At 45.0% G+C, this 10,000-nt stretch overlaps 1 protein-coding gene across 18 annotated transcripts in view; it reads right to left on the bottom strand.

Moving 5' to 3' along the window:
* LOC113823429 (Nuak family kinase 1) overlaps positions 1-10,000 on the bottom strand; it is a 142,604-nt gene that overhangs the window by 82,301 nt on the left and 50,303 nt on the right. For 2 of the 18 annotated variants that reach the window (XM_027376059.2, XM_027376062.2), the window contains exon 1: positions 1,392-1,409. The exons of 11 other annotated variants lie outside the window; for them this stretch is intronic. The gene's annotated coding sequence lies outside the window, so the exon portion shown is untranslated. 5 more of the 18 variants (XM_027376060.2, XM_027376057.2, XM_027376064.2 and 2 more) reach the window with 5 other exon arrangements.

Below are 10,000 nucleotides of genomic sequence, written 5' to 3'. Positions count from 1 at the left end.
GAAGTTAGAAAAAATAATTAAAGGAAAGGATAATAACAAGAGCAAAAGAAAACAAACGCTCATAAAAGAGAAAGCAAGAGAGAAAACGGAAGAAAAAAACAAGGACGATAAAATGAAAGAGAGAGAGAGAAAGAGAGAGAGATAAAGAGAAAGAGAGAGAGAGAGAGAGAGAGAGAGAGAGAGAGAGAGAGAGAGAGAGAGAGAGAGAGAGAGAGAGAGAGAGAGAGAGAGAGAAAGCGAAAGGGAAAAAAAGGAAAAAGGACCAGACACTCAAAAAGAAAAGAAAGCAGAAGAGATAACATGAAGAGGCCTAAACCGAGAACGGGAGAACGGCACTCATTCCAAGCGCAGAATGACACCCTCGCCGCCAGTGCCACTAGGGTGCCACCTGCATCACCCTAACAACCTGGCAGCTGGGGAGGGTGAGGGGAGGGTGAGGGGGTGAGGGGATGGGGGGTAGACATACGAGAAAGGGGGTAATGGGCAGGGGAGGGGAGGGGAAGGGAGGGGTGATGAAAGGAAGGGGGGTACACATATGGAGAAGGAATAGTGGTTAGGGGAAGGAGGGTAAGAAGAAGGGGAAGAGGGGGGGAGGGGAAGAGAAAAACATATGCAATTAATATAGTAGAAAAGGAAATATACTTCTATCCACATGAACTTCCTATAACATAAACTTCAACAAACCCCGTCTGTGTAACGGCCTTAACGGTGTGCTGAACAAAAATGAATAAATAAATAAATAAATAAAATAAATATATACATGAAAATGAAAGCCAGAGCTCAAAAAGTAAATCCACTGAAATCCTCGCTAAGCCAATACCGGACCAACAGAGCAACATTAGAGAGGCGAGTACCAGCATGAATGACAATAAAAAACTACCAACATGGAATACGGATTCAACAACAACAACTTTACTGCATAGATTTGCATTCATGTTAGACGTCCGTAAGAAAAACAAGCTTCACAGATACACACATCACTATAAACTACTTATCTTATTCGTCATCTAACAAAACACACTTACACATTCACATAATCACCAACCCCCCCAAAGCACAGTCATATTTAGCGGTCGAATTCGTTAATTAACGAACCCGGGCGAGGCAAGGCTTCTGGAGGGGTTAAGGGGAGGGGGGGAGGGGGGACCAGCCACGCGCCTGGTATATGTTTATGGTCCGGAGGAGCGAGTACAACAGTTATCCTTCGCGAGATTTAATTGTCATGGTGCCCTTCACATACTTTTTCTACCCCGCTCTCACACTCGCTCACTTTATCCTTCACTCTATTGATAATCGGAGTCACGGCCACACGCTGAATGGGTAACTGACGAATTCGTGCACACGTTTTTCTATTTTTTCTCATTTCCCTTAAAGCACGGATCTCCACGTACCAGGATCGCACCACTGGAGTTACCATTTAGCATTAAAGGCCTTTCCATAAGCAAAAATCAATGCCACTTCATCACAAGCTTGCTATGTTTACAGCTTCACATCCTATAAACGACTGGTGACATCACGGGCATGTCAGAGCTGTAATGGTCCCAGCTGACGTTTCTCTCAGGGCGTCAGTTCGCGTAGAGCGCTGGCTGACGTCACCAGCGTGGGAGTAATTACACAAACGTTGCCAATCTCGCGGCATGACATCCGAAATAATGATGAACGATTGCAGATCCATCTCACTGACATCACTTGCATCACATGAAATGCACAACAAACACTCGAGCACTGTGGGACGAAAAAGCGACGCGAGATAAACCACCGCTGGCAACTCGGGCATTCCAAACGTGATTGCAAACAGACCGCACTTACAGCACTATTTCTGTTCGTAAGTATTTTTCTCGGCCAGGACAGAAGCAACGGGCAGCCGCACCGTCAACAGTACTCCAGGGCCGGGGTGTCAGCGGACAAGTGGGGCCGAGTCAGCACACATGGCTGGGAGGGGGGCGTGGCCACTCCCTAAATGGCTGCGTGAGGGCGTGACGTCACCTCGGGAGGGGGCAGAACCAGTGACGTCACCCAGACAGACAGAGAGCGGGCAAAAGAGAGAGAGAGGAAGAGAGGGAGCGAACGTGTAAAAGCCCGGCCGTGTGACTCAGACACAGGGAATAGTAAAACCCCACAATACCTTTCTTAGAGGCTTCTATGACACACGCAGCCACGCGCACAGGATCTTCGTAGCGGTTAATAGCCGGCCGCTTATGAGATGGGGGGGGGGGGGATGGCGTTTTGAGAGTGATATGACGAACGCGTTTCGGGTGACATCTGATGAGCGTCAGACGTCATTTGTGAATACATTCTGATGGTGATGTCATTTTCATTTCTGTATTTCGGTCTTGAACAAAAACTTAAAGAAGATACGCCTTTAGCCAATCAAATAAACACTAGCTCAAAGACACTCACACACGCATGCACGCACGCTCTTACTCTCTCTCTCTCTCTCTCTCTCTCTCTCTCTCTCTCTCTCTCTCTCTCTCTCTCTCTCTATCTATCTATCTATTAATCTATTTCCCTCTCCACTCTCTCTTTATATATATATATATATATATATATATATATATATATATATATATATATATATATATATATATATATATATATATATATATATATATATATATATATATATATATATATATATATATATATATATCCTCTATCTGTCTCTATCTGTCTGTTTGTCTGTCTCTCTCTCTGCCTTTCTCCCTCAATCCCTCTGTCTCTATCCCTCAATCCCTCCCTCTCTCCTTTTCTCCTCCCTCCCTTTCTCTCTCTCTCTTCTCTCTCTCTCTCTCTCTCTTTCTCTCTCTCTCTCTCTCTCTCTCTCTCTCTCTCTCTCTTCTCTCTCTCTCTCTCTCTCTCTCTCTCTCTCTCCCCCTTTGGTAAATTACATATGCACTAGATATCGCGTCGAATTAACTGGCTCACCACTTGTATAATTTCATTAAATAAACTAATGACTTGCAGAGGTATATTCCATTGCCAGACGATTCAATCTATAATTAAAAGACATCGAGAAGCGTGACGCCTCATGCATCTTCAAACTAAGCAACATGCACCACAACATATGTAAATCTCAGAGCAAGTGATCATCACACGCACGTCATTAAACCAGAAATAAGAAAAAAAGATATCTGACGGACACTTGCATTCCTCCATAAACACACAATTCATTTCTCGATACATCAAACCCACGCCTTAATTGCCATGACCTTTGTTTTTATCGATTTCCTTCTAAAGCCCCGCCCACTTTCATACCAGGGGACCCTAGGCAAGGGCGTGTGTTGATGCGGTCATTTTCTTTAATCCCGAGAGAGAGAGAGACAAAGAGAAGGGGCGCATCATATGATTTTTTTTTTGACCCGTTTCCTGTGTTCTTGGGAAGTGCTGAGTGTGTTCGTGTGTGTGTTTCCGCGCCTGATGACGACTTTCCTGACGATGCTTGTGATTTGCTTTCAGGTGCCAGTTTGTGTCGTTGCTCCATGACAGCGGATGCATTGCAGAACCCGTGATGGTAATTATATATAGTGGTAAATATTCTTTGTCACCGATACCATCATACCATGTGATCAAAAACTACATAAAATCAATGATTCTAATAATAATATTAATAAGAACAGCACGAGATAATTATCATAATCACTACGTATTACACATTAGTAATTACATCAATTATTAACAAGACATAAAACCACAAACAGCTGTTCTAAACGCAAAACAAAATCTTGCATCCTTTCAAATACAATTTAAAAACCTCCCTGAAATACAAATATTAAAACAACACACACACACAAAGAACGGATAAACTATTCACAAGCTCTTTAATAAACCCATCTGTACGATTTCGTATTCCACTTCCAAAAACGTTTCACCCCGCAACGTTTCCCCTTCCCCCTCAGTACGTTTACACAATTAGTCATCCGTCATCCCAGCTGAGTGACTGACAACATGGCCGACGCAGCAGAGGCGCCCCGACAAAAATAGAATGCACATACGCCAAAGTGACATATTTAGTGACACTAATATCTTCCCGCAGAACGAAATTCTCGGAATTGTTTTTTTCACTTGCTGTTGGAGAGAGAGAGGGGGAGAGGGAGAGGGAGGGGGAGATAGGAGGAAAGGGCGAGGGAGAGGGAGAGAGAGAGAGAGAGAGAGAGAGAGAGAGAGAGAGAGAGAGAGAGAGAGAGAGAGAGAGAGAGAGAGAGAGAGAGAGAGAGAGAGAGAGAGAGAGAGAGAGAGAGAGCGAAACGCATGTTACAAGGGAACTCTTTTCGGCGGAAACCTGACCAGTATTTTTGATGCTTCTCTTTCGGCGCTTTCATTCAAATGAAGTTCTAAAAATACATCACTGTTACGGAAGCTGTTGTTGCGTTATTTCTTTTCTCTTTCGTAAGGATCTAAGATTCAAAAGACTGTTAATAATTTTAAAAAATAAATGGATAAAGCGTTATAAAAAGAGTAATAGCATACGAAGGGGGGAGAGAGAGAGAGAGAGAGAAAGAGAGAGAGAGAGAGAGAGAGAGAGAGAGAGAGAGAGAGAGAGAGAGAGAGAGAGAGAGAGAGAGAGAGAGAGAGAGAGAGAGAGAGAAAGAAAGAAAGAAAGAAAGAAAGAAAGAAAGAAAGTAAGAAAGAAAGAAAGAAAGATAGATAGAAAGAGAGGCCAAGACAAATAGACAGAAATACAAAAAGAAACAAAGAGACAATAAACAAAAACTAAAATACAATAAAAGTAAAAGTTAAAAAAGTCATCTGCAGGGCCGAATGAATACACAGAAGCAGCGGCCCCCCCCCCCCCCGGGTAAGGGAGGGGCGCCCAGCAGAAACCAGTTCTCGACGGCTGCCCAAAGAACTTCCTCCTGCTGCAGCCATATACGGAGTTAAAACCCGGCGTACCTTCATACAGCGGTACCTGCCAGACGGGTACCGATCAACGCGGTGCGGCTTGGTATTCCAGGAGCATCCAGAACCAATGGGAATGGCATCCGTACACAAACAAACAAATTGCAGGAAAATAAGAGGGAATAAATAATTGGAAAGGGCAGTGCATTTATAATTCATTTCTCAGCGGTCAGAATATGAATGAAAGTGTGTGACCGTGGATTTGGTCTACCCAATGACATATCCAAACACACACACATGCAAAAACACGCACACACACATACACACACAAATACGCATTCTACAATCCTTTACTCTGGCCATTTGACATACACACTCACATAGACACGCACATGCGTGTGTGTGTGTGTGTGCTTCTGTATGTACATATATACATATATGTATATATATATATATATATATATATATATATATATATATATATATAAATATATATACATATATATATATATATATATATATATATATATATATATATATATATATGCACACACACACAAGTATATATATATATATATATATATATATATATATATATATATATATATTTATATATAATATATATATATATATATATATATATATATATATATATATATATATATATATATATATATATATATATATACACACACACACACACACACACACACACACACACACACACACACACACACACACACACACACACACACACACACACACACACACATATATATATATATATATCCACTGATATATACACGCATTTCCAGTACATTTCTGCAACATCGCAAGTTTATTTGGAGAGCAGTCGCTTACACGGCTCCGGCTCGTTCGACCATGTAGTTACACGTGTGCATTTGTTGTTATGCAAGTTTTGGACAAGTTTTCGGAATTATTCAAGGGCTTAATTAGTTTTCGCAGCGAGGGGACGGGAGGCCGCGCGTCGCAAAATGGCCCAGAGTCGCGGGAGGGAATGCAAAAAAGGCTGCGGCGTCTGGGGGAAGAGAGAGAGAAGAGGAGAGGAAGAGAGGAGGTGGACGAAGGGGGTGAGGGAAGTGGACAGGAAGAGAGGAAGGTGGACGAAGGGGGTGAGGGAAGTGGACGAAGGGGGTGAGGGAAGTGGACAGGAAGAGAGGAGGTGGACGAGGGGGGTGAGGGAAGTGGAGAGGAAGAGAGGAGGTGGACGAAGGGGGTGAGGGAAGTGGACAGGAAGAGAGGAAGGTGGACGAAGGGGGTGAGGGAAGTGGACAGGAAGAGAGGAGGTGGACAAAGGGGATGAGAGAAGAGGAGAGGAAGAAAGGAGGTGGACGAGGGGGGGGGGGGAAGGGGAGGAGGGGGGTGAGGGAAGGGGACAGGAAGAGAGGAGGGGGGCGAGGGGGGTGAGGGAAGTGGACAGGAAGAGAGGGAGGTGGACGAGGGGGGTGAGGGAAGTGGACAGGAATAGAAGAGGTGGACGAGGGGGTGAGGGAAGTGGACAGGAAGAGAGGAGGTGGACAAAGGGGATGAGAAAAGAGGAGAGGAAGAGAGGAGGTGGACGAAGGGGGTGAGGGAAGTGGACGAAGGGGGTGAGGGAAGTGGACAGGAAGAGAGGAGGTGGGCGAGGGGGGTGAGGGGAGTGGACAGGAAGAGAGGGAGGGGGACGAGGGGGTGAGGGAAGTGGACAGGAATAGGAAGAGGTGGACGAGGGGGTGAGGGAAGTGGACAGGAAGAGAGGAGGTGGACAAAGGGGATGAGAGAAAGAGGAGAGGAAGAGAGGAGGTGGACGAAGGGGGTGAGGGAAGTGGACAGGAGAGGAGGGTGGAAGATGCTGAGGGATGTTGGAGGTCGGGGAGCGGGAGAGGGAGAGGAAAGGGGAGGGGCGATGGAAGGGCGAGAGAGAGTGGGGGAGGGAGAACGTTAGAGAAAGAGAGAAGGAGAGAGAGGGAGAGAAAACGAGGGAGGGAGTGAGAAAGAACGAGGGTGAGGAAGAGGGGAGGAGAGGGAGAGAGAGAGAAGAGAGAGAAAAGAGAGAAGAGAGCGAAAGGTGAGAAGAGAGAGAGAGAGAAAGAGAGAGAGGAGAGAGAGGGAGAGAGAGAGAGAGAGAGAGAGAGAGAGAGAGAGAGAGAGAGAGAGAGAGAGAGAGAGAGAGAGAGAGAGAGAGAGAGAGAGAGAAGGGATTACACAGACGTGGGCGTGACGGGCTGGGTCGTGCAGTCCATCAGTCACGCGTGACAACATAAACACGGGCGTCTTCACCTCACCTTCGCATACTCATCTTCACACTACAAACACCGTCCTCTCCCTCACTCTCACTTCCTCCTACACGCTACCATTACCCCGCCCACTTCTCCCCCATATCATACCAACCTCATAACGTAATCAAAATAACGACATACCAAAACTACCATAAAACACAAAAAAGAAAGAAAGAAAAAAAAAACACCATCATCAACATCAAAACCAAAAAGGAACAAACAAGGAGTCCTCCCTCACAATCCCTCACGCGAACCGCAACATACAAGAAGTACCTCATATCTCCTCATGAAGAGTGATTGCTCCCCTTTATCCACTCATACAAAGCTTCCTGTCACTCCTTTTTCCGTCCTTCTCTCGCATGCGTACCCGAGACTCCCACTGGCGCAATAAACACTGGATTTCCATAAACAGGGGACGCGAGAGAGAGTATGAGGGGGGGGGGTATGTTGGTGGTGTAGTGGGGTAGGGTAGGGGAGGATGGGGTAGTGGGGAAGGGTAAGGGCGGGGCCGGAAAGGGTGGGGTAGTGGGTAGGGGTAGGAAGGGGTGTGGTGGGTAGGGGTGGGTGAAGGGGTGTGGTGGGGAGGGGTAGGGGATGGTGGAGACGTGACGGCGCAGGCTGTTAAGAATACTTCAAAAGAGACGGTTGTCTTTATCTTAATCACAATTATGATCATTGTTATTATTATAATCATCAGAACATAATTATCTTTTTTTCGCAATTTATTTCTTCGTATTCCCTGTTTTCTATTCTCCTTCTGCTCTCTTCTTCGTCTTTCTCCTTCTGCTCTCTTCTTCGTCTTTCGATATTCCCCTCCTTGTTCTTTCCATACTTTTTCGCTTCTTTATCGCCTCTCCTATGAGTCATCCGTATAAACTGCGAACAAGAAGGAAAACGATAATTCTTTCCTTCTTTCTTTCATTCGCATTAATCATTGGCTGTCGACGCATTCAAAAACCAATTATTTTTTTCTCCTTTCCTCTTATTCTCATCTCCATCTTCCCACAAAGAATCATCCTTGATTTACATTACATTTTGTAAACTCTTGGATATCTTTACTCTTACTTTTTATCATCGACAAAAATATTCCAATTACCAATGAAAAAATAATTAATTATCATTAGAAAATAATTGAAATAACAGCAATATATCTCAGTTACCGAAGACCACCTTCCATAATCCTCAGCCGAGGCATTCCAAAACCCCTAAGGCTATCAACGAGCACTTAGGGCTATCGGCGCATCAGCCATTTAACCTACACCCGATCCGCGACCAACGAGAAATAAAACGACAGATGCACGGTCGTCTGCCTTCGTCTGGGTAGCTTCATGGGCATCCCTATATGGGGAGGGCGGTGCTTCGGGTCCCCAGCGTGTTACCCATAACCATACCCCACAACCAGACTCTGCCCTTACCTAGGAACCGAGTCTCAGTGCCCATACCTACGGCTTGAGACCTTTAACTCATAGCCGCATGGCCTTAACCCATACCCATAGCCTCCTGTCTCTACTCAGGACCCAAGAGCCAGTGCCCATACCCATGACTGAATACACCGCGTAACGACTGCGCCCCCCCCCCCCCACCCTCCCCTGTCCATGCGTGTAGGCTTATGTACTGAGCTCCTCCCTGCCTGTCATGGCCGCCTGTGTTAGCGCGTTCCTTTTACTTTTAGCGAGAGAGATGACGAAGGGCAATTTTGATGGAACCGGGTGTACGCTTCATACACTCTATTTTGTTTGTGTTTTCAAGGGAAATATGTGTTTTAACTACGAGAATCTTCTGTGGCTACATCTATAAATCAACCCCCCCCCCTTTTCTCCCTCTTTCTAATAGAGACATATAAATCACAAGGTCCTAAACATCTGTGTCCATATACGGACATCTTCCACCAGCCCGGATCGACACAAGCACTAAGCCATAAATACAAGGCGAGAAAACAAAACGTTAATTGCGGTGTGGACAGGAAGAATAATATTTCGGAGAACCAGCGACCGCGGGCACATTTCACTTTCCTACCATCCTCCTTCCCAACACACACACATCTAAACCAATCTCACGACTTTGCATTTAAGCTAATAAAAAGTTTGCGTCTTCTCTTGTTTGGTACCAGATAATTCGTCAGAGGAGCTTGGGTAATTATGATCAGGAAATATCCGTCTCTTCCATAAATGCCCGGGATAAAGTGGTTCTCAGAAGCCACAGCCAACAGCAGAGAGAAATACGTAGTCTCGAGTAAAGATGTCCGCAGAAACTACTTGAATTACTCACAATAAAATAAGCCGCTAGTAAAAATAACAGCCAATAAAACTTTCTGTAAAAATAACACCCAATAAAATTTTCCCCGGATGATTAATTTATGTCCCAATTCTTACGGCTCGGTCGGGCCAAAAATGCCACCGAGATTCGCTGGCCGTGTGTTGCACAAGGCCACAATCTGAGGGGGAAATCCAACCGACGTTCCTATTGCAACACGCAGGTACACCATACTTCGAATTTATATCCTTTCTTTCCCTCTTTCTCGCTCTGAACGTCTTCCTTCCTTAATCCTATTAAATCAGAAACGACGTAAAATAATCAGAGACGTCGACTGCCAGAAGCTGATCGGTATCCGCGCTAAATGGCTGCCATTTGCATCTTGGTCAACAAAGAAAGAGCGAGGAGTTTTGGCGCCATTCTAGGTCTGCCATGCCAAGACTTTGCCTCCTTTTTTATACCTTTTCTTTTCCTCTCGTTGCCTTTCCCCGTCAAAAAATATTACAACCTAAAATTATACGCAGGAGAGATATAGAATCCAACGCACGCTGTTCAAAAAAGAAAAGAAGAAAGTTATATGGACTAACGGAAAGAGACAAGAAACGAGAGAGAAAAATGTTTGTTGTTTGTAG

This window comes from Penaeus vannamei, chromosome 19, assembly GCF_042767895.1.
Source record: "Penaeus vannamei isolate JL-2024 chromosome 19, ASM4276789v1, whole genome shotgun sequence".
Taxonomy (NCBI): Eukaryota; Metazoa; Arthropoda; class Malacostraca; order Decapoda; family Penaeidae; genus Penaeus; species Penaeus vannamei.
This window is presented reverse-complemented; position numbering and strand designations above follow the sequence as displayed.